The sequence below is a fragment of the Lactuca serriola genome, chromosome 5 (genome assembly GCF_051521515.1).
Source record: "Lactuca serriola cultivar US96UC23 chromosome 5, Lser_US96UC23_V15, whole genome shotgun sequence".
NCBI lineage: Eukaryota > Viridiplantae > Streptophyta > Magnoliopsida > Asterales > Asteraceae > Lactuca > Lactuca serriola.
The window spans coordinates 56,427,961-56,433,960 of NC_136412.1; positions in this window are offsets into that span (position 1 = coordinate 56,427,961).

Here is a 6,000-nt window from a genome sequence, read left to right on the forward strand (position 1 = left end):
CCGGAGTGGCAGGATAGATAGAGCAGTTTAGATAGCCGAAGTTTCTTCAAAAGTCGTTAGGAGCGACTAAGAGATTGTGCTAGTTGCAGTGACTGGTGAGTATTCGTTAACTTAGTTAGCGGCAGAATCTGTAGAGGGACCAGGGTGCTCTCGGTCCATTCGGAAGACGAATTTGAAATGGCAGGACTTTAAGTCAGGGAAGTGGCGATAGAGAAGTATGGTGTGAGACAGCTGGTTGACCGAGGAGTGCTACGCCTCTCGCAGCAGGGTTGAATAATCTCAGAAGGAAGGATTTGACCTTGTTGCGCAACTCTCGTATGAGTCTAACCGTTGCAGGGATGAATCTTTTACTTGAAGGATTATCTGATCCATTCGTTGGGATGGGTACTCAACACTAAGTTATAGTAGTAAGAAGTATTTAGTATGTATTGGCAGTAGTGACCAGCATCGGGAGTGACTGGAGTAATGGGTACCACAAAGGATAGGTCCTTCATAGTGATGGAGGAAATGATTAGTTATGGAACGTTGCATTGGGAAGGCCAGTACACGCACAAGGAATAAGGGGGTGAACCCCTAGCGTGTCCAACATAAGTACTCGGGGAGTACCAGAAGGATCGTCAGTTGAGTGAGTTGTGTGCTCAGGATTGGTGGGATTAGAGTGCACTTGAGGATTGATATCTACAAGGACTAGTTTTATTCTAAATGACCGGACGGAAGGTCCATGGAAGTGGTCGCCCGGAGTTATTTTCATCAGTCACGGGTGATGCAAGCGGATTGCAGATCAGATGGCCGTAGCGGACTTCGAGGACGAAGTCTAGTTTAAGTGGGGGAGAGTTGTAACACCCAGAATCAGAAAGACCAAGAAAATAAAGGAAAAGCTCTAAGTCAAGAGTCAACTCGTCGAGTCCAGGGAGGAACTTGACGAGTCAGAGCAAGATCCGAGGCATAGAGTAAGTGACCGACACCGCGAGTCGGCTATTGGACTCGGCGAGTCTGGTCTGGACGAGAAAAACCCTAATCCCAGGGGTTGTGACCTATTTAAAGAACATTATATCCTTTCCCCAGCCTCTTTACCACCCTTTTGAGATCCAGAAACCCTAAATCGTGAGTAAGAGTCCTTGGAAGCAATTTGGAGCTTAGATAAGTGGTTTTTGTGAAGAGATCTTGAAGATCAAGAAGCATGGATCAAGGGGGTTTACAGAGATTTGGATTATTCTTCAGTGGGAGGTCATCATGGAGGTAATAAGCTGTTACGTTCACCCTATTTGCATCTAGATCTATTCTTGAATGAGATTTTGGGGCTATTTTGGTAAGATTGAGATCTATTTCAGGTTTGGGGCTTAGATCTGAGGTTGCTACTTCAGATCTAGGGTTGTGATGGTCCAGAATGTCTTAAAGCAGCAGCCAATGAGTTAGTGGTGAAGCCCCTTTGTCTTAAACCCTAGCCCTAGAGTGTTTTGGGCCTTTAGCTCCTTGGTTTCACGTAAAGTTTGCAACTTTACATGGGGGTTAGACTTTAGAAGAGTGGATCTATGGGTTGGAGCCCCTGCATGGCTCGAAAAGCCACTATATGGATTGAGAGCTGACTAGACTCGGCGAGTCACATGGGTGTACTCGGCGAGTTGTATGAACATGAGCATGGACTCGGCTAATTGAAGAACAACTCGGCGAGTCTGTTGAAGATTGCCTTGGACTCTGTGAGTCTGTTCTTGGACTCGGCGAGTCTGGTCACAGAACCTCAACCTTTTCTGGTTAAGACGTAGATCAGTGAGTTGAGTGGTGAATCAGTGAGTTGGACAGGATGGGACTCAGAGACCATTGAACTTGACGAGTCTTGGGGTGACTCAGCGAGTTGAGTCGTATTTTGAGAGTTTCTGGTTTAAGAACTCGAAGAGTCTATGCGTTGACTCGACGAGTCGAGTCAACTGGAAGGTTGACTTTGTCCAGAGTTGACTTAGTTTGACTTCTAGAGTTCAGTTTGGATCTAAGTGTTATATTGATATTAGTAGCTTGGGGAGCTAGTGGAGCAGCGGTTCAGAGAGTTGTCGGACAGCAGCCGTAGGGTTATCAGCAAAGTTCAGCAGTGCAGGTGAGTTTCCCTTTGTGTGAATGGGTCTACGGCCACAATGGCGACCCATGTAGTTATGAGTAGGAAGACCCGGGGGTTAGCCCTAGGCACAATATGCTAGTATGACATTCGGGACTAAGGTCCAATGTTAGCGGGCGGGTTCCCAAGGAATGGTTTGTATGATAGTTATACTTGTTGTCTGTGTGATACATGTATGTGCCTGGTATGGAGGTGAGTGTGGGCGAGGCCCCGTATCTCACCAATAGCAGAGTGTGGACGGTGTTCCATACCTCATTATCAGTAGAGCAGGGGCGAGGCCCAAGTTAGGAAATAAGTGAGTGTGGGCTGGGCCCGTATCTCACTGTCAGTAGGAGTGTGGACGGGGTTCCATGATTCAACAGCAGCAGGACAGGGGCGAGGCCCAAGATAGGAGAGGCATTAGTACAATAATCAAATAGAGTATGTTAGTTATGTGTTGTGATATGATTGTATGCTAGTATATGTGAGCAGGCGGGGCCCAAAGATAGGCGGGGCCTAAGGAAAATAGATCTGTACGCCGAGCAGGGCTTGAAGCCAGGCGGGGCCTGGTGGCGGACGGGGTCCGTTAGCGGGCGAGGCCCAATGCAGCGGGCGGGAGCCCAGTATGTGGTTATGTGCTCAGTATTATGTATGGCATGTTTAGATTAGTAGATATGTATGGTATGCGGTAGGTTCGGGAACTCACTAAGCTTCGTGCTTAGGATTTTCAGTTTTGGTTTCAGGTATTCAGTTTTCAGAAGAGGAGCTCGGGAGGGTTGTAATGCACACACCATGGCAAGTTAGCCTGAGATGTTTACTTTGATAATTAAACAAGTGTTTTGGAAATGAAACTATGATTTGTCATATAAACCCTTTCTGTATGTTTGAATGACTTAACGCTATGAATTAGTAATGTTTTTAAAAGAAATTTTTGGACTCGAAATTTGGGATGTTACAAATACACTCTCATTCTTCTAGAATAAACTCTGATTATGCTAGAATACATTCTCGTTCTCCATGTTCCTGACAACTTTGTTGTATTTTGAGTGGGTGGGCCGTGAAACAAAATATGAACCCATAAATAAAAACTTAGATTGTGTTGACCCAAAAATCTAGCGTAAAATTTTCATTTTTCATTATAGTCAAATACAAATGTTACTTAATCCAACCATTCAAAAACATTGTTTAATAAAAGCATTTATCAGAGTTACATCCCAAAATCACATAATGCGAAAAACACGGGTGCGTGCACTGCGATCAAGCCGGGCCCTTTCTTTCCAAACCGATGATACCTAAAACCATAAACAAAACTGTAAGCACGAAGATTAGTGAGTTCCCCATAACATACCCCACACAATCCACATAACCAAATAAACCATATGAATCACATAAGCCTTGCATATAAACATATAAGGATGCAATGGACTCCTTCCAGGGTCTTACTCTAGGATGTCGTGGGCTCTCCCTAGGGTCTTACACCTATATGCCATGCCCCCATGGTCTTACTTGGAATGCCATGGGATCCCCCACATGGTCTGACAACCAAGTACCATGGGCTCCCCCCATGGTCTTTACCTGGAGAGCCATGGGCTCCCCCACATGGTCTGACAACCAAGTGCCATGGGCACCCCCATGGTCTTTACCTGGAATGTCATGGACTCCCCTACATGGTCTAATAACCAAGTGCCATGGGCTCCCCTATGGTCTTTACCTGGAATGTCATGGGCTCCCCCTTCCCCGGGGAGCTTCCATGCAAGTATCACAAAGATAACTAGCATATCAAATATCACATAAACAACTAGCATACCACGTATCACATACATACTAGGCATATCAATAATGATTCCACAATAATCATCACAACTAACTGAATGCGTCGGCCTTGGTGCCTTCAACCCATTGGTATGGTTAGGAGACTCACCTCGCGCTGCTGACGTCCTGCGGATAAAACTATGGTTGTTGGCTGACAGATCCCCGAACTGTCAACATCAAAACAACACCCGATTAATAATTGGTTTCCAATACATAACCATTAGTCCATGCTTGGGGTAAAAGACTACTTTACCCCCAACCTAGCTTGATCCAAGACCAAGGCCCAAACTCACACTCTGAAGGCCCAAAAGTCTAACAATTAACCAAGGCCCAATTATGGCCCATTTTTCCAAATTAGGCCCAAACCTTTCACATGGGCCTTACCCTAAAGCCCATCCAAAAATCCTAGTCCATATACTTATTCTTAGATGACCCATCAAGAATCCAAACATCTAAGCCCAACAGGAAATCCCAACTCAAAACCCAACATAATTAGGGTTTTCACATAAAATGACGATTAAGGTTAAGTGTTCTTACTTAACCCATTAAGGAATTAATTCATTAAGGTCCCGTTTGATAGTTTCTATCTAGAAAAGTGTTGTCTGGTTAAGTGCTGTGTGGGAAAGTTTTCTGACTGGGAAAGAAACCATGCTGTTTGATTGTACATCTGATTGACTATGCTGAGTGATGAAAAAAAGTAATAATTCAATAAAAAATAAATTAAAAAAAGCTATTTAAAAAAATTAATAATCCAATAAAGAAAGAAAGAGGTGGGGTTTGGTGTATAATTGTCTTTCCAGCCCATTCAGCCAGAAAGATATTATTTTGGGGCTTTCTGGGAAAGACATATCTTACTGGGAAAGACCCCTTCTTTTGTGCAAATCAAACAGTCTTTCTGGTCCATTCAGCTAGAAAGATCTGTTTGGACCTGGAAAGATACGTATCAAACGGGACCTAAGTCCATCACTCCACTTGACCAAACATACAATGTTGTCGGGCGTAATTCAAAATTCCAAATCCAACGGTCCAAATGCGGGTCCCGACAAATCCAAAACTCACATTTCCAAAATTAGGGTTTTCTAAACCCTAATTAGGGTTTCCAACCCAATCGCAAGCCAATTAGTCCAATGGTTAAGTTTTAGGTCAAATTAGGGTTTCACTAGGCCGGGCACCACCCACTGCCACCTCGGGCGGTGGTGGTCGATGGCGGCTCACGGTGGCAGCCACTACCTTGTGGTGGTGGTGGTGGTGGTTATGATACTAAATCAAAACATCCCAAAAATCAGTCCAATCATACACAAGTGCACACAGCCACCCAAGGTGGCGACATGAGGTGGCAGCGACCACCTCACGGTGGTGGTGACAGGTTTTTCCGGCCAAACAATGTTCATACAAGATAACACCACCAACACACGCCTAAATACACAATAAAAGACAGACACACACAACTATCTTCCACGATGGCTGGTGGCGACGGGAGATGGCAGCTGGCAGCCATGGTGGTTATTTTTCTCGGTTTCCGGCCTGCAACACCTGCATGACACATCTCGGGTTTAACAACAACACATATCCATACACGACATGAGACCACAACTCTCAACCACCGACTAGGTGGCTGATGACGCTGGAATAAGCTTAAATGGCAACGAAAAGCCAATGACGGTGGCAACGACGTGCCTGACGTCGAATCCATACGGAGGAATGAAAGTGTGAGATGCTACTGACATTATCGAGAGTCTTTTGACCGTTCATGTCCTGCTTGACAACGTTCACAACTTCACTCATCGGTCTTCGGCGGCTCCTACGGCTGCACACAATGTCACCGGCAGCAGGGCTGTTGTGGCGGCGTCCGACAACGAGGCTGCATATGTAGGGTGGCGATCGGTTACGACAAGGTGGCGGCGGCTGAGAGCACTCCAAGATGGTGGCGGTTGTGAGATGTATTAGGTCTAGGGTTTGCTCCATGCTCCTTACGAATGGGAGGAAGGGGTAGTGACGGGCTTAAACCCGCCTCCATCACAAACTTCATTTCGCTTTTACAATAATGGTCCCTGACTCCACAAACCCTTTTCAATTTAACTTCCAAATTTTACCAAACACCC